At 39.9% G+C, this 26,345-nt stretch overlaps 1 non-coding gene across 1 annotated transcript; it reads left to right on the top strand.

Annotated features, from left to right (window-relative positions):
- The first annotated feature begins 5,298 nt into the window (after positions 1–5,298).
- LOC141722609 (small nucleolar RNA R71) lies at positions 5,299–5,405 on the top strand. The gene has a single exon (XR_012575620.1). It is a non-coding gene; the product is annotated as a small nucleolar RNA R71 (small nucleolar RNA).
- The last annotated feature ends 20,940 nt before the right edge of the window (positions 5,406–26,345 follow it).

The raw sequence follows: 26,345 nt of genomic DNA, 5'->3' as shown, positions 1-26,345 counted from the left end.
AATAAACAAAACATGATCATGATTTAACCTTCAAGCAACCTATAAGACTTAGTGAAATTTTAATTGCTTCCAGCATGCAAATCAACTCGATAAAATTTAACATCACTCTATACGACATCACCACACTTGCATCAATATCACAAATTAATCGAAAAATTCATCTAAGGGATCATGTTGTAATGCACATGAATGAACTGTATGCAACATACTATAACAAAAACTATCATGAATATAAAAAAACAAAAAAAAACTACATGGAAAATATGCAACTATATGAACTAAACTATCATGAATATGCAAACTATATGCGACTCACACAAAATATATAATCCTTACTGGAAACTCAGCGCGGCCGCCCCGCATACCAGCGCGGGCGCACACACTTACTGGAAACTCAGCATGGCCGCCCTGCTTCTCAGCACGGGCGCGCCATGCTTCTGTAGTTGAACTTGAAATTTTTCCTTTTCTGATTTTTTTTGTGTTTTTCTCCTTATTTTCTTCTTTATCTATCTACTAATGTACAACAAACTTGGGTTGCCTCCCAAGAAGTGCTTGGTTTACATCGCTAGCTTGACGTAGAATCTTGAGATCAAGTTGACAATAAAATGACACTAACCACCTCACGGTTTGTCGTACCTCCATAGTAATACTTTAACCTTTGTCCATTCACCTTGAACGATTGGACCAGAACATTTTCAAAAATCTCCACAACTCCATGCAGAAACACAGTTTTGATAAAAAACGGCCCTGACCACCTCGACTTCAACTTTCCCGGAAGAAGAAGGAGACGAGAGTTGAACAAGAGAACTTGTTTCCCCGGCACAAATGATTTGAGCACTAGATTCCTATCATGCCACCTCTTGACTTTCTCCTTATACATTTTGTTGTTCGCTTGAAGCCAAAACTCGTCGAGTTCATTCAATTGAAGCATTCTTTTCTTACCAGCTGCATCCATATCAAGGTTCAACTTCTTCAAAGCCCAATACGCTTTATGCTTGAGCTCCACAGGAAAATGACACCCCTTACCATAAACCAACTGAAATGATGACATGCCTAGAGGAGTCTTATATGCTATTCTATACGCCCAAACAGCTTCATCCAGCTTCAAAGACCAATCTTTCCTTGATAGACACACAACTTTCTCTAAAATATGCTTGATCTCTCTATTAGATACATCAGCTTGACCATTCATCTGAGGATGGTAACCTGTAGCAATGCGATGATTCATATTATATCTCTGCATCATAGCAGTGAAATTACGATTGCAGAAATGCGATCCCTCATCACTGATTATGACTCTTGGAGTCCCAAACCTTATGAATATCTGTTTATCAAGAAAATTAAGCACTACCTTTGCATCATTTGTCGGAAAAGCCTTGACTTCAACCCATTTCGATATATAATCTACAACCAACAAGATATACTGATTATTGCAAGATGAGACTTATGGCCCCATGAAGTCAATTCCCCAAATATCAAAGACTTCAACCTCGAGAAACACATTAAGAGGCATCTCATCCCTCTTGGACATATTACCCACACGCTGGCAGCGATCACACTTCAAAATAAATTGATGCGCATCCTTAAACAATGTAGGCCAGAAAAATCCCGCTTGAAGATTACGAGTTGCTGTCTTTTCTCCACCATAGTGGCCTCCATGTGCACTCGAATGGTAATCTCACAAGATCCCCCCCGTTTCGCTGTACGGAATACATCTCCTGATGATTTGGTTAGCTCCTTGCCTAAATGAGAATGGTTCATCCCACATGTACCACTTCACCTCATGAAGAAACTTCTTCCTTTGAGCATAAGACAAGTCTGGAGGCATGATATTACTCACAGGGTAGTTCACAATGTCTACAAACCACGGTTCTTCCTCTTGTACCCCAAACAACTACTCATCGGGAAAAGACTCATTTATCAATGTCTTATCCTTTGAAGTTACACTTGGATCTTCTAAATGAGAGAGATGATCAACGACTTAATTCTCAGAACCCTTTCTGTCCTTGATCTCCAACTCAAATTCCTGAAGTAAAAGAACCCATCGAATAAGTCTAGGCTTTGAGTCCTTCTTCGAGATGAGATAGCAAATCGTAGCATGATCAGTGAAAACTATCACCTTCCTCCCAAGCAAATAAGATCGAAACTTTTCAAAACCATAGACAATAGCCAATAGCTCTTTCTCAGTAGTAGTATAGTTCAGTTAAGCACCATTGAGGGTCTTACTAGCATATTAGACCACATGAAATATGTTGTTCTTTCTTTGTCCAAGAACTGCTACAACTGCATAGTCACTTGCATCACACATCATCTTAAAAGGTTCATCCCAATTAGGTGCAGTTATGACCGCTGATGTGATCAAACTCTTCTTTAAAATCTCAAAAGCAGCAAGACACTCATCATCAAACATGAAAAGGACATCTTTCTCTAGGAGATTGCACAAGGGTTTAGAGATTTTTGAGAAGTCCTTGATAAACCGCCGATAGAAACTCGTATGACCAAGGAAGCTGCGAACTCCCTTCACAGAAATTGGTGGAGGAAGGTTTTCGATAACCCCCACCTTGGCTTTGTCCACCTCAAGACCTTTACTAGAGACCTTGTGCCCAAGAATAATGTCATGTCGCACCATAAAATGACAATTTTTCCCAGTTGAGAACCAGATTGGTCTCAACACACCTTTTAAGAATGGCGCCAAGATTCTGCAAGCGCTAGTTAAAAGAATCTCCGAACAGAGAGACTCGTCCATGAACACCTCCACATTCTGACCAATCATATCAGAGAAGATAGCCATCATGCATCTCTGAAATGTGGCAGGTGCTCCACACAACCCAAAAGAAACTCTTCTGAAGGTAAACGTACCAAACAGACAAGTGAAGGTAGTCTTTTCCTGATCTTCTGGAATAATGCAAATTTGATTATAACCCGAATAGCCATCCAAAAGATAGTAGTACTTATGCCCGACCAATCTGTCAAGCATCTGATCAATAAATTGAAGAGGAAAGTGATCCTTCCTTGTGGCTTTGTTCAACTTTTTGTGCTCATGCAAACTCTCCACCCCGTGAATGTTTGAGTAGGAATGAGCTCATTCTTTTCATTAGCAACAACGATGATACCTTCTTTCTTCAATACACACTGAACTGGACTCATCCAAGAACTTTCAGAGATGGGATAGATGATCCCTGCATCTAGACACTTAAGAATTTCGTTCTTCACAACTTCTTTCATGACCGGATTAGGCCTTCTCTGTTGCTCAATAGTTGGCTTGCTACCTTCCTCTAGCAGAAATTTATGCATACAATAAGAAGGGATGATTCCCTTGATATGTGCTGTAGTTCATCCAATTGCCGACTTGAACTCTCTCAGAATTCTTAAGAGCTTTTCCTTATCACTACCTGAAAGGTCAGATGCAATAATAATAGGTAAAGTAGATGCATCACCTAAAAAAGCATACCTTAAGTATTCAGGCAATGGTTTAAGCTCAAGTGTAGGAGCTTCCTCAATAGATAGCTTGAGGTGTTTTGGATATTTTTCAACTCCTCCAATCCAAGAGATTAAAAGGGCATATATAGCCTTCGCTTCCAAGGAGAATTGTTCAAATACTGCAACTGCTCATCACCTTCATCATCTTCACTGTTTGAATTCCTCAACAAGGCCTTCTCTAAGGAATCAGACCCTAGCATTTGATGAAGTTCTGAAGTAACCACATAATCAACCAACTCCACTTTTAAGCACTCCTTATTTTCAGTTGGGAATTTCATGGAATTAAATACATTAGACGTCACATCCTGATCCAATACTCATATAGTAAGCTCACCCTTCTACACATCAATTAGGGTTCGACCAGTAGCCGAGAATGGTCTTCCCAAGATTATGGGAATCTTCTTATCCTCCTCAAAATCAAGAATTACAAAATTAGCACGAAAGATGAGTTTATCCACCTTGACTAAGACATCCTCCATAATGCCTCCTGGATATGTAATAGAACGATCGGCCAATACAAGGTCATATAAGTAGGCTTTGAATCAGGTAAGTCCAACTTCTTGAAGATTGACAAGGGCATCAGATTGATTCTAGCTCCCAAGTCACATAAGTATTTGTCAAATGACACTTTTCCAATGGTACAAGGAATAGTGAAGCTTCCATGATCTTTAAGCTTCGACGGCAACTTCTGTTGCATCACAACACTGCATTCCTCTGTAAGAGCAACTGTCTCTAAGTCATCAATCTTCACTTTCCGAGAGAGAATACCTTTCATAAACTTTGCATAACTAGGCATCTGCTCAAGAGCTTCAGCGAAAGGTATATTGATATGAAGTTTCTTGAACACCTCAAGAAACTTTTCAAACTGCTTATCCACCTTTTTCTTCTGTAACCTCTTAGGAAAGGAGGTGGAGGATAGTTCTATTTCTCCCCTATATTACCTTCAGGAGGATTGTGTTCCACAGTAGTCTTCCTTGGTTCCACTTCTGCTTCCTTCTGTTTTTCTTCTTCAGTCACCGCTTCTTCTTTCAAAACTTGAATTTTTTTGGGATTTGCCACCATCCCATACCTCAATGTAATTTTCTTCACCTGCTCCTTAGCTTCCCTCTTTCCTGGCACTTCAGTGTCACTAGGAAGTTACAAGTTGACGATTTAGCAAGGCATTGGCAATTTTCCCAATTTGATTCTCCAAGGTCTTTATAGAAACCGCTTGGCTTTTGCACATGAGCTTCAACTCCTCCAATTCAGATTTTTCATTAGATTGTTGCAGCTGGAGTTGTTGTCTTGGTGCATATTATGGTTGCTGAAAACTAGGAGGGTTTATTGCTTTGTTGCATACTGCTGATAAGGCTGTTGACCCGCATTCTGAATATTGCTCCAGCTGAAGTTAGGATGATTGCGGTTGTTGGGATGATATGTGGCTGGAACTGGTTGCTGCGACCTCTGAAAGTTGCTCAGGAATTGAGCTAATTTACTAGAATAGGACACTGCTCCGTCTCATGGGCAACAACATAAAGCTCAAAGACACTAATGATCAGATTAACTCCATAATTAGCCAAAGAATCCACCTTCATTATCAAAGCCTTAAGCTGAGCAGCTATAGCAGTAGCTACATCTACCTCCAGAGTTCCAGCTACCTTGCCCTGAGTTAGTCTCTGAGTTGGGTTCTTGTATTCATTAGCAGCCATCAGTTCAATCAATTCATAAGCTTCATCGTAGCTTTTAGCCCACAAGGCTCCTCCTGATGCTGCATCAAGCATGGGTCTAGAAGTAGCCCCCAATCCATTATAAAAGCAGTTAATGATCATCCAGTCAGGCATCCAATGGTGAGGACACTTTCTAAGCATCTCTTTGTAGCAATCCCAAGCCTTATATAAAGATTCTCCAGATTTCTGAGCAAATTGAGTAAGTGCATTTCTAATTGCAGCAGTCTTCGCCATAGAAAAGAATTTAGTTAGGAACTTTTGAGCAAGATCCTCCCATTTGGTGATAGAACCTGGTTGTAGAGAATGTAACCATCACTTAGCTTTATCCCGCAGAGAGAATGAGAAAAGCCTCAACTTAATAGCATCTTCAGAAACTCCATTGAACTTGAAAGTGTCGTAGATCTCGATGAAATCTCTGATGTGCATGTTGGGTCTTCTGTCGGAGAACCCCCAAACTGAACTGAGTTCTATATCATCTGAATCGTGCTCGACTTGATATCAAAGGTGTTAGCCGAGATGGCTGGTTAGACAATGCTAGACTGAATATCATTAATCTTTGGTTGAGAGTAATCCATCAAAGCCTTCGTATTCGCTTATGGTTCTCCTATTGCAATAAGAGCTTCTTCTTCAACTTTCTCCTCAACAAGAACTTCTTCAAAAACTTTCTTAGCTACTACAACTTCTTCCTCAGCTTGATCCAGTGTTCTCTTATGAGACCGAGAATGCGTATGCATACACGCTCGCTAGAGTACCTGAAACACGACAAGGAAATAAGTAAGTAAAAATATCCGAGTCAATGAACTTTAACGACCACTGATGACAAACACATAAACTAAAAATTAACCCCGAGTCCCCAGTAGCGGCGCCAAAAACTTGTTAGGACGAAAACACGCGCTAATATTCATGCAAGTATACGCGATTGCAAGGAATATAGAATTATTTCTAGTTCGTTCCCACAGAGACTGGTTAGGTTAATTTCAATTAATGCACTTATGCAACAATGGTATGGTTATTATCCAATGCTAAGACGAATAACAAATTAAGATTGTTAATAACTAAGATTTAACTAAGAAATTATACTAAAGAACATTAGCTAAGAGATTAAAGGGATTTGATTACTATATGACACAAACATGGGATTCTAGTTTCATTACTAATTCATTCAATAGCCTCTTTGTTCTCAACCTTAGCATGTAATGGTGATGACACTAATAAGATAAGACGAAACTAGTAAATGCCAACTTTCGTTGTACGATTACCCTATTATCAGACATCCAAAAAAGAGATAGAAGCTGAATAGACACCAATAATATTGAGACCCTATATGTCTATAGAATTTGATAGCATAACGGTTTAACGCAAAGGTTATCTATCATGATTACATAGGGAAAGTAAGATGGTTAAAATTACCTACAAATCATGCATATCAAATATATGAACCTATGCTAGCATGGCAAGTTCTAAACCCCTAAATTCACTTTCGCTTCATTAGAGATTAACACGCTATCTTATAAGTTCCTGACGCTCATAAGACGAATACGCACAACCAATACTAGGTAATAATTCATTCACCACACACTAAGGTATAAAAACAAATTAACTAAAGGAATCCATAAGTAAATCCGCTAGAACCCCACAATAACGATTAGCCCATAATCAGACTCATCATCAACGTGGGTTTCGATGAAAGCATGGTATAATAAATGTAGTCTTTATACTGAATAAATAATAAACCAAGTATGTAACAATAGTATAGGTTCAGCAATAAGAAAACTAGCATCCAAGATTACAACTTAAAACAAAGAATCACAAGAATAAACTAAATCCTCTTCTCCTTCGTTGAATTGTGCTATAAGGTCTTCTTACATATTCTCCTTAAGCTCTGGAACGTCTTGTTATTGAAAAACAATCTTAAGTTATCATTATATAGCAGCCCATGTAGATTAGAAGTCTAGAAGATCAAAATTATAGTAGAAATAGGATTCCTAGAAATTGACCCGGCACGGCCGAGCGCTTCACCAGCGCGTGCGTGCAGTCTTCCTGTACTCTAGCGCGGACGCATGCTACCACAGCGCGGGCGTGCTGACCTTCTGGAAAATATTCTTTTTCTTGTTTTCTTGGCTGGTTTGAGTTGGCAATCCTCGAGCAATCATCCTGAGCACCATCCCAACACCAATTTAGCACCAAAATTATGCTAAATCTCCTGATTCTTTTATTTATGTCTGAAATGCAAAAACACTACAAAAACACATCAAATAAACAAATAACTCGATTACAAAACATCAACTCAAGCCTTTATAAGCATTTTAAGTGGACATAAATGCCACTTAACACCTGCATACAATAAGGATTAAGTATGTTTAGCAACCCAAGAAATGTTGGGTGCTTTCTTCTTATTTACAGAATATGCAGAATTAGAATGAGTTGATTCAGAAAGAATAGTGTTCATGGATTGTTGTGTATTTTCCCTTTTTGATGCAGACCCAATATTCACTTCTTTGAGGTCTACTCTCAGCTTATGGAAACTCTTCATTACTTTCAAGTTACAAGGAATACAGTCAAACTTGTCACAGAATAAGTAGGGATCATTTGCATTGGCTTCATTGTATTTGCATGCTCCCTCTTCTGGCTTGCTAAGAACCTTTTTACAAAGGTGAGTTAGATGATTCACAGATCCACATTTTTGATGTTATTTCCTTGGAGCATCTGCAACAAATGCAAAATTATTGCTTTTGTTTATTCCCAACTTCCCATTTCTATTCCTTCTTTTCTTTCCAGCATTTTCAGTTTTGATTTCCTTGATAAGTGTCTCCGAAAGATGGTTATCGGTTCAAGGACGTAAGGTGACCCTGATTTGCAGGGTAAGAAGGGGTAGAGAAAATGCCCCGAGCCAATATTCGAGAGTTTTGGCTGGTACAACCAATATATTGTCCACTTCTAATAAACGTGATTGCCCCAATTCTGGATCATCATCTGGAATTGTATAACTGTCAGGTTCAAGTCTACCGATCTGTTAAGATGCCTCATCCGTATATATCACTGCACTTCCACTTGACACCTATCGTGTGCAAGCACGATTGGTTGGATTAGCCTGTTTGTTGACCATAATTCATGAACTCAGTTATCATAGAGAACATATCGTGAATATCTATAAAAAATTTTGTGATTGTTTTGTTTATTACTCCTGTTCTTGTCGCTTTAGTCCGTTCATTCTTTCTTTGGGCTCGGGGTCTTCCCGATCGGGTTTGACTGCCTGGCTCACTCTGGCATCTTTCTTGGGAGAAATAGAGGATATCTCGATCGCTTACCATTCCATTATTCACACAAACCCAAAAGTTTTCTTTTAGTTTAAAATGATCAATATGTAGAATCAGAACAAGTTAGAAATAGATATTTTCTTGACAAAAAAAGAACGACCGTTCGTTTGATCTTGAGCTTCGAGCCAATAAAGACTAAGAAAATTGACTTTTTTTGGCGTCACCCTATCTTGCTGTAGGCAGATAAAAAAGTGGTCCAGTCGCTTCTCGCAGATTTTCATAATCCTGCGCTTTTGCGCAAATTATTCCGGAACTCTGTCTTAATATCTGAGCCAGACTTGTCACGTGGTCAGATTTTCAACCTTGAATTCTCTGATCCATGCGGCCTACTCAGTTGCCGACCTAGGCGTCCAAGCAGTCAGCCTTCCAAGAGGTTGTCGCCCAGCAGCCCCCAGCAACCCCGACAGCACCAGCAACCCAGCAAACCCAAGCACAGCTGATATGATATTGAATCAACACACAACAGAAACCAATCGTGTGTGCAAGTGTGTCTAATTACCAAGAAAATGTAAGACACAACAGATTACGAGCCTGAATTCCCAACCTTCTATCGACCAATAATATAAGGATACAACTCGATTATGCTTACATACTTGTGCTACTGCCTAGCATAATAATACAACCCAACATATATTTACAGACTTTTCCATACTGCCTAACATATGGATACATGTTTAGTGCATACAAGCCTACATGCATAGATTATATTCTCACAGTGCCTATCTATTTATATATAGGAGCCTACTCCACACAGCCCCAACAAAAAAACTGCCTATGCATCCCACACAGCCCCAGCAGAAGCAACTGCTGGCGGTTACAAGCGGTTCCAGCATTTCAAATTCCCTCAATTCGAATTTCCCACCAATACCTTGAGCCCCAACTGCAAGATAGTTATTCCAGCCACCCACTAGTATATATTCCAGCACTTATGCATATATATATATAATGCATATATATCTCACCCCCCATGTGCCACACATGTGCCTACAGATTTGACCATGCCTTAGTCATTTGGACTCCCAACTTAGCTCCCAGCTCAGTGTCGCCCATATTTAGACCAACCAGCAATCCCACATAAACACAGCAGCTCAAGTCTGTGTTGCCACCTGGTGACTAGTCTGTGTCGCCGCCTGGCGCCCAATCTGAGTCCCCGCCTGGCGACTAGTCTGTGTCGCTGTCTGGCGCCCAATCCTTATCGCCGCCTGGCGACTAGTCCATGTTGCCGCCAGGTGAACCTCGATCCTAAAATGAAATCCATCCTAAGGGTCTACAAACCCTCCCACACCTCCTGAGTTTGATGTCCTTATCAAGTCAGCAACAACTCTGAGAAGTCCGTTACCCCTAGTAGTGAAACCAACGCCTATGAACCAAGGCTGCAAATCCGTCTTCTGTTCCTGCCACTGCCAAACCCAATCATCTATCCCGAGTTGATTAGATTAACCTCCAAGGTTTCTCCCCTTTTGTCACCAAAATTTTAGATGACCATGTCTAGTCGTACCGTCTCCTACACATCTAATACCATTCTGACTTAGTTCCACCAGCGTCTCCCACCCTTGGAGATATTGACTTAGGCCCCCTCTAGAAAAATACGAAGTTTGCTGCCTTGTAGAGATGTGTCTCCAACAATAATCTGATCCCAAAAACCATGTCGCCGACCAACACTTGAACAACCCCCAACTTCTGCATATTCTTCTTACCCTTGTCAAACCAATAGGAACTCAGCCATCTCAAATCATGAACATGTTTCAACCATGATCATGTTCCTCCAAGTCACTTCAATCCATATGAGCGACCATAGGCTAAAGATAGCCAAACAATGCCAACTGTACCAAAGTCGACTAACCAAAACCCAAGATCAACGCTCTTCCCTTAACAAGACCTGTCCCCGGAAAAATCATATACCCATGATGCATGCCAATCGTCATAAACAAATCAGCCACCACCGATCTGCACACCACATAACTGTGGTTAGTGTTTCCAATACTTGTCACCAAATCTGTAACATAGTCCAGCCCCCGTAGCTGAACCTTGACACCAATGCCCCCATGCTGCGCCACAGTTGCCATGACTGCCTCAAAAATCAGATACGCCTCCACCAAAGAGAGACGATTTTTGTGCAATCCTTGCACTTTCCTCACCTTGAACAGAAGTTTCAAGCCCAGAGTGATCTCCATCATCACCCAACGAAATGTTTCCAGCATCCCGCCTTGATAACTCCAAGTAAAACTCAACTCGTTCTACTTCACTTAACCAACGATCAGCCAACATCCCAACTCGAAAAGAGATCTCCTCGAACCTTCTCTCTATCGCGTCAAACTAATTCCCAAGAGCACTTTTAAAGTCACCCAGATCATACTTCATGGCCCTACCTTTCCTTATCAATGGCACCAAATTTCTAACCATGGACTCGCCTAACACTTTTTGAAATCCAGCAAAATCAACTTTGCTCCCACATGATCCAGCCATCATGTCAAATCCTGAACTGATCAACACAGCTTTGATACCACTTATCACGGGGTCAGATTTTCAACCTTTAATTCTCTGATCCGTGCGTCCAACTCAGTCGCTGACTTAGGCGCCCAAGCAGTCAGCCTTCCGAGAGATTGTCACCTAGCAGCCCCTAGCAGCCCCCAGCAGCCTCCAGCAGCCCAGACAGCACCAGCAACCCCAGCAAAACCAAACATAGCGGATATGATATTGAACCAATGCATAACAAGGACCAATCGTGTGTGCAAGTGTGTCTAATTACCAAGAAAATGTAAGACACAACAGATTACGAGCCTGAATGCCCAACCTTCTATTGGCCAACAATATAAGAATACAACTCGATTATGCTTACAGACTTTTGCTACTGCCTAGCATAATAATACAACCCAATATATGTTTACATACTTTTCCCTACTGCCTAACATATGGATACATGTTTAGTGCATACAAGCCTACATGCATAGATTACATTCTCACAATGCCTATCTATTTATATATAGGAACCTTTTCCACACAGCCCCAACAAAAGCAACTGCCCACGCAGCCCACACAACTCCAGCAGAAGCAACTGCTGGCGGTTACAAGCTGTTCCAGCATTTCAAATTCCCTCAATTCGAATTTTCCACCAATTCCTTGAGCCACTACTGCAGGGTAGTTATTTCAGCTAAATCCTTGTCGCCAGGCGGCGACAAGGATTGGGCGCCAGGCGGTGACACGGACTAGTCGCGAGACGGGGACTCAGATTGGGCGCCAGGCTGCAACACGGACTAGTCGCCAGGCGGTGGCTGGAATAACTACCTTGCAGTTGGGGCTCAAGGAATTGATGGGAAATTCAAATTGAGGGAATTTAAAATGCTGGAACCGCTTGCAACCGACAATAGTTGCTTCTGCTGGGGCTGTTTGGGCTGCGTGGGCAGTTGCTTTTATTTGGGCTATGTGGAGCAAGATCCTATATATAAATAGATAGGCATTGTGAGAATGTAATCTATGCATTTAGGCTTGTATGCACTAAACATGTATCTATATGTTAGGCATTAGGGAAAACTCTATAAACATATGTTGGGTTGTATTATTATGCTAGGTAGTAGCACAAATGTCTAAGCATAATCGAGTTGTATCCTTATATTGTTAGTCAATAGAAGGTTAGGCATTCAGGCTCGTAATCTGTTGTGTCTTATATTTGCTTGGTAATTAAACACACTTGCACACATGATTGGTTCCTGTTGTGCGTTGGTTCAATTATATCCGTTGTGGTTGGGTTTGCTGGGGTTCCTGGTGCTGTCAGGGCTGCTGGGCGACAACCTCTCAGAATGCTGACTGCTTGGGCGCCTAGGTCGGTGACTGAGTAAGCCGTACAGATCAGAGAATTCAAGGTTGAAAATATGACCCCATGACCGATGGGTCTCCCTTAATGTCCAACAAGTCCCATGCCTTTCTTGGGTCACGGGCCTATTCTTTTTTCCTTTGAATCGCCTGCGCGACCTGCTCTTGTGCCCCTGTCGCCTAGCAGTCTCCTCACCCACACATTCGCCGTATGCCCAAGCACCACAAGAACATTATCCTTCCCACACAAACGCCTATATGATAAGTACACTATCTACCACAACATATATCTAAAAGTGCACAAGATATACGGCGAATGCCAACCTTTATATTATTACCACAATATCTATAAAGGATCCCACAATTATACTTAGATCTCCCCCAACCCAAGTGTCTCCCACACTATTGCCTATATTCTACCAAATACAAGCAATATGATATCATCCCACATATGTTTAAAACTGAATGCCTAATATATAAATAGTTCAACCATGAATTTAAACTCTAAGGCAGTTTTATAACTGCCGGGCAGTTTATAAAACTGAACCCCATGCCTTGCAACTGCCCCCTTGAGTGCCTGCCACTTCTGCCCCTTTTATTTGTCAGTTTCCCTTGTCATCCAACTGCTAGGACTCCTCAAAACCGTCAATAACTGTCACCAAGTGATTTGCTACTCAAACACTAGCTGTTGCTAAGACTGTCACCAGCACCCCCATCAAAACCAGCAGAACCAACAGCCCCGGCAAGCCCAGCAGGCCTGACTGCGTGCACAGCTGTCGCCGACTAGGAGTCGCCATGCCCAGTCGCCTTGGCTGTCGCCGAGCAGCGTCTCATCAAACTCAGGTTCCCAGATTTATGCTCAGCCAAGAAGTCTTACAAACCCTTCCACACCACTTGAGTCAATGTCCTCATTTACTTGAGTTTTGCCTCAACCTCATGACCATCCTTAATTATGCCTTCACCATGTCAACAACCCGATCAAGCACCTCAATGCTTGCTCCCCTTAAAGGCTATGATGTCTCTGCCCATTTTGTGAAGTCACTCCACCAACTCGAACAATGCAAACAAACCAAATCAGTGCTTTCGCTTGCCTCCCACCAGCCTGACTTTGTTACCCATCATCCAAAAACTCGTCGCCTATTTCCCCAAATAATTATGCCAACCTAAGCGCTGGTCGCCCAATTGTGCAGAGTCCTTAGGCTTGTCTGCAAGCCTCAAACATATGCTTACTCCGTTTCGAACAATGCTCCCACACTTGAAGCATCTTCAACAACCTGCACAATATTAAGCAGACGTAATGATCCAGCCCTTACCAGTGGTTGTTCCTCAGCTTCTTCAACCAACAACGCATTGATATTTTCTCTCTTAGGACATTCCCTCATGAAGTGTGCACTGCCACAAAGATAGCAACCCTTTTTTACTTGTCTAGGATGTTGCATTTCATTGTTCGGATCCTCATCGCCCCACTTCTTTTTTCCCTTCTTCTTCTTGTCATTTCCAGCCCTTTTTGTCGCCCTCAATAGTAGTCACAACTTCAGTCCCATCTTCTGAACTTGAAAGCTTGTAATCTACTAACCCATCCGTAGCAGCAATCGCCGTTACCAAGTCCTTGATAGCCTGCCTACGTAACTCATTTTGTGCCCAAGGCTTCAATCTAGACATGAAGTTAAATAACTTGTCTTCCTCAGACATGTTTTTGATATCCAGCAACAAACTACTAAACTCTTTCACATAATCCCGAATAGAACCACTTTGTTTTAATACCTTCAGATTCTTTCTTGCAACCCAAGCCATATTAAGAGGTAGAAACTGATCTTTCAACTCTTGCTTAAGTGTCTCCCATGTCGCAATAGTCACCCTCCCGGCGCTTACATCTTCCATTCGAGTGCTCCACGAAAGCTTTGCATCCTCCACTAGATACATACTTATGATTGTGACTTGTGCCTCTACACTTATATGAGCAGGCTTGAAATATTGCTCCATATCCCACAGACAATTCTCCAACTCCTTGGAACTATGACTCCCACTAAATGCCTTTAGTTTTGGAATTTTTGGTTTAGAATGACCATCAGCACCACCCAAGGAAGTTCCAGCCACATCCCTCTTCAAGACATCAATTTACTCCCTCAAAATTTGCAACTGGTCACTCATGCTTTCCGATGACGCCATCGCTGTTGCAAATAGATCAGTAAATTTGCCATCATTTGTAGCCATATGACCATCAACCATCTCCTTGAATTCATTTAATTCTTCTCTAAGAACTTGAATCTGATTTGCCAAACAAATCTCATCACTTGACAACGGAACACCGACAAATTCCTCCAGCCTTGTCAATCTCTCACTTGTGGAATTCTCGTTAACCATTGTGCTACTAAATTCCCACACTTATATATACAGCTTTGTTACCAGTTGTCACAGGCCTATTCTTTTTTCCTTCGAATCGCCCGCATGGCCTGCTCTTGTGCCCCTGTTTCCTAGCAGTCTCGTCACCCACACAGTTGTCGTCTGCCCAAGCACCACAAGAACAACAGCCTTCCTACACAAATGCCTATATGATAAGTACACTATCTATCACAACATGTATATGAAAGTGCACAAGATATACGGCGAATGCCAACCTTTATATTATTACCACAATATATACAAATGATCCCACAATTATACTTAGATCTCCCCCAACCCAAGTGTCTTCCATACTATTGCCTATATTCTACCCAATACAAGCAATATAATATCATCCCATATATGTTAACAATTGAATGCCTATCATATAAATAGTTTAGCCACGAATTTGAACATAAGTCAATTTTATAACAACCGGGCAGTTTATAAAACTAAACCCCATGCCTTGCAACTGCCCCTTGAATGCCTGCCATTTGTGCCCCTTTTATTTGCCAGTTTCCCTTGTCATCCAACTGCTAGGACTCCTCAAAACCGTCAATAACTGTCACCAAGTGATTTGCTACTCAAACACTAGCAATTGCTAAGACCGTCACCAGCAGCCCCAGCAAACCCAGCAGGACCAACAGCCCCGGCAAGCCCAGCAAGCCCGATTACGCGCATAGTTGTCACCGACTAAGAGCCACCATGCCCAGTCACCTTGGCTGTCGCCGAGCAGCGTCTCATCCAACTAAGGTTCTTGGATTCATGCTCAGCCAAGAAGTTTTACCACGGGGTTAGATTTTCAACTTTAAATTCTCTGATCCGTGCGGCCTACTCAGTCGCTGACCTAGGCACCCAGGTTGTCAGCCTTCCGAGTGGTTGTTGCCCAGCAGGCCCCAGCAGCCCCGACATCACCATCAACCCCAGCAAACCCAAGCACATCGGATATGATATTGAACCAACGCACAACAGAACCCGATCTTGTGTTCAAGTGTGTCTAATTACCAAGCAAATGTAAGACACAACAGATTACGAGCCTGAATGCCCAACCTTCTATTGACCAATAATATAAGGATATAACTCGATTATGCTTACAGACTTGTGCTACTGCCTAGCATAATAATACAACCCAACATATGTTTACTGACTTTTCCCTACTGTATTTATGTAAACATATGTTGGGTTGTATTATTATGCTAGGCAGTAGCATAAGTCTGTAAGCATAATGGAGTTATATCCTTATTTTGTTGGTCAGTAGAAGGTTGGGCATTCAGCCTCATAATCTGTTGTACCTTACATTTGCTTGGTAATTAGACACACTTGCACACACGATTGGGTCCTGTTGTGCGTTGGTTCAATATCATATCCGATGTGCTTGGGTTTGCTGGGGTTGTTGGTGCTGTCGGGGCTGCTGGGCTACAACCTCTCGGAAGGCTGACTGCTTGGGCACCTAGGTCGGTGACTGAGTAGGCCGCACGGATCAGAGAATTCAAGGTTGAAAATATGACCCCGTGACAAGTGGACGGTCAAGCAATCAGTTGATATGTTTTTAAGGCGCTTTTGAGGCCTTAATCACGTAGAAGAGTTCTCTAATCAAAACTAGCTGTTCACGAAACGTGGCATAGCAGGATCAGGTCCTTTCTCGCTGGGTGAATAACAAGAATTGAACCCGCGCAATGGCATTTTGGTTAAACTGCCTCATATTGTTGAGCCTGTAACACCCCCAAATCCGGGGTCGGGGATCCGGGTTGTCACGAGTTCCATTTCCCTTAACAACACCCAATCTTAATAAATAATCAACTACTCTGTACTGTGACCCCACAATAAACACACACACCATAAGTTATAGTCTCAGAGATGAATATCCAAAAATAATCACAAGTCATTTTATTCCACAATTATATGCCAATACACCTTAAACAGGTTTCTGAATAAATTTATATTTTCTTTGCCATTATTACAATTCATAAGTATACATAAATCTGGTACATCAAAAGTTGAAGCCTAGTCTATTGGTAGTTCCCACCTTAGCTACAGTGACTTCAATGCCTATAGGAAGCTGCAGAACGTTTCCTATCCGCTCGCGAATTGGGAGCTTGGTCCTGTTCAACTTTTCTATATGATGTTGTGTGATGAAAGAATAAAGCAAGGGTGAGCAGCAAGCCCACCAAAATAATATGTAAAATAATTTACAATATATGAGCCTTCTCATAGTACACATGAAAGTCTTGGTCAAAAGAAACGAACCAAGTTTGATATCTTAATGCGATGAAGTCGCAAAATATTCAGTATATATACATATATACTTTTTAAAATCTTGGAAGTCCTCTTCCATGCATAATATACATAGAGTTCCAGTGTATAACTGTATAAAAAAATATCGTTGCAAGGTGATCTCATATATCTAACCTTGTCTCAACATTTTTCTGAAAGTCTTTGTCATTCATAAGACAACCATTAACTAGATATAAGTTTAAAAGGAGAAGTTACAAGATACTCCAATATACTTATATCTTTTCCAAATACTACTTGAACTACCACCGTTCAAGTTATAAATAGTTTCAAAAGTTCATCACATAGATGAGACTACAAGACCAGATTTGAATAGATTAAATCTTTTAAAATATCATCAAAATAAAATGAAGTTACGAGATACTTCATTTGATGCAAACATCATTTTGAAAACTTGACCCTGCCAACACTCAACAATCGCCCAACCGTAGCCTTTCTATCGAAGTGCTCTGGGTAGTGTTGCAGAAATATCCAATTGGATGATGAACTCATTACGGGAGTTTGCCGCGCCAGGAAGCCCACTTACGATAATCAGTCGTAGTAGTGCAACCCCACCATTTTCTACATGTAGAGGAGAACCTGTCGGATTTACTTGTCAACCGAACACTGAACTCCTAAGGAATGGACCGCCTTAGCGGAACTTCCAGGCCATTTGGGCCAATATAATAAGGCTGGGCCGGCGCCACTCGACCACTTACGCCACTCCTAGTTCAGATGAAATCCATGACTCTGAAACGTGAAGCTCGTTCCCCCTTTCCCCAAGTAGAAACTTATTGATACGGCTCCACCATGAAGTCGTATCTAGTTAGAAATGAGAACTCACCGATATTTCCCAGGCGATGCCTGTTAATGGATTAACTTGTTCCAAGAATTTTACTTCCCGAGTGTTGGGTAAGTAATCGATTCATTTAGCAAAACAGCAACCTTGTTGCGAATATAAAACACACCATAGAGCCGGATCCCTCAGGTTTTGAGCGATTATTTAAATCCTCTTCGAAAGGACGATCTTAAATATAAAAATGAGTTTTGGGATCCGCTCTAACTTTTAAAAATCATTTTGAAGACTCGCAAAACATTTTTAAGAATGTTTGGAGTGATGCTGATTTAACAAAATAAATCAGTCCCAATATATTAGAAAATATCTGAATATTATTATTTAAATAATATTTCCATAAAGAATAATCTTTATAAAAATAATTGAAGTAGAAGTTTTGAAACTTATACTTGAAATGAATATTAAATATCCAAAGATATATCTATACGAAAGTACTATCTTTATTTGAATAATCAAAAGTGAGTTTGATTATCGACACCTTATTCTTTAATAAAATAAAGAATATATCTCAACAAATAATCGGAGTCATAGATCCTCAAATGAATATTCAAATAATATTCAATAAATAAAATAAGCTGAGTCATAAGCCCTCGAATGAATATTCGAAATAATATTCAATAAATAAATAAGCTGAGTCATAAGCCCTCGAATGAATATTCGAAATAATATTCATTAAATAATAAGTTGAGTCATAATACCTCGAATGAATATTGTAAATAATATTCATTAAATAAAATAAAGGAGTCATACATCCTCAAATGAATATCCAAGTAATATTCAATAAATAATATAAAGGAGTCATAAGTCCTCGAATGAATATTCAAGATAATATTCATTAATAAAATAAAGTTATCGAATAAACCTTATTCAATTAATAGTTTTGAAAACTATAACCATATATATATATAAATATATATATATAATCTACTCGGGATCCTCGACTCCCGGTTTTAGAAAATGTTTTCACCTTTGGGTCTCTATACTAAGGGTATATGCAAATTACCGCTATTCTCTAGCATAGGTATTATCAACTGAACCAACAGATATATATGGCAAGAATACGAAACAGGCATGCATATATATACCATATCAGCTTGCTTCAATATATCGCAAAATTTGCTAATTAACCAACATGCATCTATCACAAGATAATGCATATACATATATACATCACAACAACACTATAACGGGTAGAAAACTTGCCTGAGCGACTGGGGATGATAAAAGGCTCGGGACGAGTCTGGTAACCTATAAACAACAAGTAAGTTGGAATTAAACCAAAGTCACTTGTAAATCTATACTCTAACTACCTTAGACTCTAACGCTCGCTTTGCGCTTACTGATTCTCTTAAGTTACTCGAGTACCCTCGGCTCCACCATTTTTTATAATTTAACCATTACAAGTTTTAAGGCGATTCCTTCGCGAATGTCTTACTAACTGCCTAACACTCTTACCATAATTGTTTCATACACTAATTAACCCTTTTTGGTCTTTAACATATGTTTCAAAGTAAGGCGAGGCGAAAAGTTTCGTTCGCGAAACGCCGTTACTTAAAACGGTCGTTTCTCCTAAACCGTACATCGGAATCAAACGAACTACATATCAAAACGAAGCTCGTAACATGAACTATCTAAACATGGCAATGGTCATAATCTAGCAGGGAGTTCTCGGGTCCAAATGTTATGAACAAAAGCAGTCTAAAGTAAATCGGACATTACGACGGCTATGTTTACGCGATTACCAATGTTTAAACTACTCCAATTAACCACCAACCAACTCATAACCATCAATACAACAAAACTTCACCTAAACCATACCACATCAGTACATAATCTCCAAGTTTTTCAACTCAAACAACCACAATCAAGACCTATGAACTATAATCAAGCTTCAATTACCAAAACACTTCCAAATCAAACCAAACTACTAATAATCACAATCCATGCTTCTCATTTCACAAAACCAACCATTAAACTTACTAAAAAATAAAGTAAAGGCTAGGGTTTGAAGTTTATACCTTCCTTGGGAGGTGTTAAGTTGCTAGGAAGCCTTAGGGAGCCTCCTACAAGCTTGATCTTTCCAAAGAAATCAAGAACACAAAGTTAGGCTTTGAAGTTTCTAAAAGTCCGATTTAAAGAACTGCAAAAATGAGGGTCTTACCTTGATTATTTGGACGAGACTTGTGAACAAGAGTTGTAGGCCATCTCAATACCTTTCCAATGAGCTATATAACACGATATTTGAGTGAGAAATGAAGGAGATACAGCAGTTTTAATGTGCTGGTTCTGTTTTGGCCGAGAGCAATGGAAATGGGGGAGGAAATGCTTTTGCTTTCTTGTGTTGGTGGAATAATGTGGTGGATAATGATGGGTTGTCTTGATATTTTGCCAGGTTAATAATAAACAAATGAGTTAGTGGAAGATGATCTCACCATTTGCCATGTGTTGGTGATTTGTGGTGAGATGAGATCATCCCTAGTTAACTATATAATTAACTAGCCATTCCTTCCTAACTATCACTTGGTTTCTTGTTTGATCAACCATCCACTTGCCTTGCTACTTGCAAAGGTATTTACAAGAGTCGTTATTCATTTCTTTGTCCGGTTATCACTCAATCTCGTTGATCGTTTGGTTAAATACCTTAATGGTTTTATTGATAAAATCTTCTTGGTATTTTTAATACCTAAATTAATTCTCCTTTATATTCCTTGAATTTAAAATCCTTCATCTTAATATTAATTCCTTAAATCCCTTAATGTCTGGTGGAAATCTCGGGGAAAAATAAAAGTGCTCGTTTTCAAAATCCGACAGCTTTTACATACACTTATTTTCTTTATGGAATACTAATACGATCTTAGAATTTCCATAACAGTACTCATATATATCGTGGTCTGATAATTTTTCTTAATCAGCATTGTCAGCAAAAGTTACTATTCATCCGGGTTTCAAAAATCTCCAAAAATTAGGGTTATTACAGTCTCCCCTCCTTAAAAGGATTCCGTCCCGGAATCAGATAGAAAACAGTTGGGGATGCTTTTCTAGCATTGTGCCTTCTAACTCTCTAGTCAATTTTCCACATTATGGTTCTACCACCAAACTCTGACTAGTTTGATAACCCTTCTCCTAAGCACTTGTCCCTTTTTGATCTATAACCCTTCCTGGTTGCTCCATATAGGTTACATCTGGTTGCATGTCTATGCGCTCATATGCCCCTATTTATCTGGCATCCGAATTACATTTTCTTAACATTGATACGTGGAACACGTTATGAACTTGCTACATATTCGGGGGTAGGGCTAGCTCATATGCTATCTTCCCAATATGTCTTAATATATCCAAGGGTCCAACAATTCGTGGACTTAGCTTCCCTTTCTTTCCGAACCTCATCCTTCCTTTCCAAGGGAATACCTATAACAACACTAAGTCCCCCACTTCCTATTCCTTGTCCTTTCGTGTCAAATCAACATACTTCGTGTTCCCATCTTGGGCTACTACCAGCCGTCCTCTGATTAAAATCTATTATATCCTTGATCCTTTGGACTACTGCGGGTCCGAGCATCTTGCGCTCTACAACTTCATCCTAACATAAGGGAGATCGACATTGTCTTCCCTCAAGGATCTCATAAGGCGATATCTCAATACTGACATATGATCTATTATCGTGATATAACTAAATCCGCGTTAAGTGATCATTCCAAATTTTTTCAAGTCTATTGCACAGACTCTCATTATAGCGTTTAGCATTAGAGCTTTTGCTTCTCAATACCCATTCTTTTCCAGTTCGTAATCGCTACTACCTTCCGTTCCTAATATTATACTGGTTATACTTTTGCTCGTTAGCGTTCTATAACCTTTTAATAACCACGTCAACCTTAGTATTACGAATGTGTTTCCATTCCGAATACTACCACAACTTTATTACTCCTTTTTCAGCTGTTTCTATTTTCGAAAGCTTAATCCTTCATATAGAAGTAAAAGAATTTATTGAGAGATCACTATGATCATGAACACTTGTTATATCGCATAGTTAGTACAGAAGGTGGCCAGCCTTTAGTACTTGACAAGCAATTAAACAATAGATGGTATCCTACTAGGCTTCCATCACACAGATAGATAGTCATTCGGCAATACCTCCCCTTTCTGGAAGGGTTGTTCTTCTCAGCTTACATGAAATGAAAAGAAGAGAAAAGAACGAATTGAAGAGAATTGTATATATGAAAAAATATACTGCCACAAAATATCTGGCTTGGAACCTACCTCTGAACTATAGAGGTTTGTCATAGGAGAACAAAACATATATGTATTTATATCAACATCAAGTATTATAGCATCGCATTTCACATGCCTAAATATTTTCGCCATTCCGTCCATCATTCTATGGACCCATGCTCTTCCTCGAGCTTATACACAATCACCTTTGAAACTCCCTCGATATCAAAAATCGAATCTGGGATCTCATTCTAGACCTCATCGTTACTAGAATCCATTTCTATACCGCAACCTTCTTCGTATGGGTAATACTACTCTTTATCGATAAGAAGGAATAAATATATCATAGGTAGATAATCGACTTAATTAGTCTATCAATGATAACTTATACACCACCACGACCCGATGAGTGGTACTTACTCTCAACATCCATTCCAATACAACTCTCGCGGTTGTAAGTAATCAGCTCATTACTCTCAGAATCATTCCTGCATTACTATGACCCACCGTTGACCTACTGTAGTCATTCGTTTTCCATGAAGTTTTAATAGCTAACCATACAGAGTCCATTCATATTATATCGAATTCTTCTAAGGAGGTAACATGATCACCGTTCTTGATTCATGAAGAACACTCCTGATCCTGACGTACATTCATGACGTGAAGCAGATAAAATTGCAGAAGAGTTTCAATGAAAGCAATGATAGCAGGTTAATACCATTCTTAATCATATGCCTTCAATAGAAGACTTAACTCAAAGGTTTGTTTAGTCCTTTTTTTTTGAAACATGGTCCAGGCTCATTCTCAAGATAGTATCTCCTGAGATAGATAGCCCGCTCATGGCGATTACACGAATTAAACCTTTACCAACTACTATTACGGTTGGGTATTGCACAGTCATCAGAAGGAATGTCAATCTTCCAAACCATAATACAACCTTCATAGCTTTAACCATCATCACTGTATTCCTTTGGCACAAGCGCCTATAATTATCCTCTTACCTTTAAAGTGTCGGCCACCTCTTTGGCCTTTCCTGATAGTAAAATTTCCTTACAGTCAATGTCATTTTAACCACCTCCAAATAAATTTTCTACCTTATTTCAATCACAGCTTATGTGAAAATGCTTTTCTTTAATATCTGATGAGTAAATAAAAAAAATATCACCATTTTTCCATTAGTTATTGCCTCAATCTTTAGAGGTTAATCACTGTCACGACTGACTCTCAATCATACTTAGAACATCTTTTATCTTAGGTCCTAATTGCCCTGAACAATTTCGACCTTTACTGGTTCGATCCATACTTTCTCGTGGTTCAACACGTGCCCCACTTGGCATCATTATAATTATGTCATATTTCCTTTATCAACATTTTTATTCTTGAAAATTTCGAATATTTCCTTTCTCCTTGTAAAACCACTAAGGTTATCCTTCAATCGTTCCTCCTGTATTCCCTATATACAGGGCATATCAAAATACCATTTACTAATACTAGAACCATTGTCTATATACTTCTAAAAAATTTCTCCACTGATCCTTAAAGGTTATTATTACCTTAATCCTTTCCAATTCATACTGTCAAAACTCATACTATCCCTATTAAGGGTGAAATGCCAACCTTTATGCATTCCCCTAGGATTCGTTTTAAGTTACCGATATTCTATCTTTAATTCCACCTTTAAAAAGGTACAAGCATCCTTCTATGGATAAATAAGGTCATATATCCCTGATAAGGGTATCTTATTCAATCATTTCCACCTCGATAGTCTATACCGAATTTCACAATAGCATCCTTATTCAAGTTAAGGTCAATCCACATGGCCTCCAAAAGATAAAAATGGTTATCCGCTTTTCTTTCCTGATTTGGTAATGATCACATGGATGATCTGGAAGATATTGGTCGTGTTCAACGTGAACTTCTTCTTAATAAATCCTTATTTACTTTTGTTGTTTATCTCAACAGTCATCTCAATGTTGGGATATCTTTCATACCTGGCGTCTCCCTTCCTGGGTATCAAGCCACCGGTCTTACACTTCACATTCTTGAAGGTCACTTCCTTCATCCAATTTTCCTAATTTCTTACTTCCTTGTCTCCTCAGTCTATCCGCGTCTCAATATTTATCCGTCGAACTATCTCAAGGTTTCCTCAAATCCTCCCTACTTATAGGGGATAAAATATATTTATCTCTTATGCCTTCAACCATCAATTTAACTCATGGTGAATCACCCTCATCCTGACGATTACATACTTTTCTATTTCTATTGCTACGAGTCTTTAGGGTTTCCTCATACCCAACTTCCTTATCATTCCTCAAACTCTATTGCCTTTATATTCCTTTCCACTTTAGTTTCTTTTTATTTTCCTTTCTCTTATCATTATTTCATGAACCAACATAACATAAGCATTGATTTCAAATATCCCGTCATTCTGGATTCGTGTCCTCAGAACGAATCTTGATAACTTTTACAACTTAGATTCATAATTCATCATACTCATCCGCTTTTGTTCTAGCTCCAAAGCTTTTACACTACCTCCATAACCTTGGGAAGTACTTTCCCGAAAATAATTGTCTGAACTTAAATTAGTTTATTATAATCTCTTGCTCCGTGCCTTCTTTGGCCTTTCACCGGCGGGTGGCCTCTCTCTTAGGAGGGTAAGTGACAAAAATAGTCTTTTGTGATTCGTTAATAATTTAAAATCTCAAATGATTCCTGTATTTCCTTTAGCCAGGCTCTTGCCTCGACTGGGTCAGCTTGTTCCTTGGAACTCTGAGAGCTTAGCGACTTAAAGGTCCTGAAAGAATTTCTCACCACATTGTTTCCTCAGGGTGGTGGTTGGGGATAATAGTCTAAGTTCTGTCTAGACTGGTCCATAAATTGTCGTATAGGAGTACCATCTCGGGTCTTCTTTCCTTACTCGACTTTCTGTTTCCTTAGTATGAAATGTTTCAACCTTCTCCCATAATCGGGGTTATCTTATACATTAAAAACCTTGTTTTCCACTCTATTATGTTATGGGTTCTTTCTTTCTTGATGGCAACCTCCCTGACTATCACATTCAGGGTTTGCCCTAAATCTTATTCCTCAAACTATGGCTCTCATCTAAGTTCTCATCCTTAAGCTCTTGAACTTTTGGAACCCAATTTCTGTAGGAACACCTCACTATCCCCTTATCATCTTTCTCGGTGTGGATCTCTTCTCCAGTCATTGACTCTCTGCCTTCATTCATCACTTTTTCTGGCACAATATGTTCTTTTCCAAAAATTCGGTCTGTATTGCAATCTCAAACAGCTTTTCGGTACCGGCTCCGGTTACCTTCACTTCTATTTCCATTTTCTCAAAATCTCTTATAAACTATCCCAAAGACATTATCATCTTGGGTCTCTCCTTTTTACTAAGGGCATCAGCCACCACATTGGCTTTCCCCGAATGATAAAGAATCTCCCAATCATAATTCTTGATTAGCTCTAACCGCCTCCTCTGGCATATGTTGAGCTCTTTCTACGTAAAAATGTACTAGAGCTCCTATGGTTTGTGTAAATCTTGCACTTCTCTCCATACAAGTAGTGCCTCCAATCTTTAGGGAAAAACTATTGCCACGAGCCCAAGCTCATGGGTGGGGATATCGAATTTTATATTCCCTTAATTATCTTGACGCGTACGCGATTATCTTGCTGTGCTATATATGAAGCACCCTAATTCCTTATGCGAAGCGTCACTACACATCACAAAATCTCATTTTCCATTCGTCAACGCCAATATAGGGAACGTCACCAACCTTTGCTTCGGTTCTTAAAAGTTGTTCTCGCATTTCTCTGTCCATTCGAACTTCTCAGTCTTACGAGTAAGCCGCGTTAAAGGGCCTACTATCTTTACAAACTTGAACGAACCTCCGGTAGTGACCGGCCAATCCTACCTCTGGTAGTTTCCCTAACCATGGTCATCAATTCCTCAGTGGTCCTTTATTCATTCTTGTCAGGATCCTCCACGGGATCCTCCTCAGTAACAATCCCTTCTAGGACAACATCCTCAACCGCTACATCCTCAATATGAACATCATCCGGTCCTGCGTTAGGACGCTCTATCGGATCCACAATCCGATCTCCAATTGGTAATAAAACATCATCGCGTTGTTGCTCCTCAACCTCAGGGTTCGGAGTCCCGCTACCATATACGATAACGAACTACTCTTCTATCACGATATTTATAAGGGTTCCCATAAGGGTTTTAACTGTCAGTACTACGTTAGGTAGCCCGACTATGAACTTGGCAAGAGTTCTTATTATCTTAGTTATTATCTTAACGTCACATCAT

Source organism: Apium graveolens, chromosome 4 (genome assembly GCF_009905375.1).
Source record: "Apium graveolens cultivar Ventura chromosome 4, ASM990537v1, whole genome shotgun sequence".
In the NCBI taxonomy this organism is placed as follows: domain Eukaryota; kingdom Viridiplantae; phylum Streptophyta; class Magnoliopsida; order Apiales; family Apiaceae; genus Apium; species Apium graveolens.
Note: the sequence above shows the minus strand (reverse complement) of the source record. Positions and strands in the feature narration are given on the sequence as shown.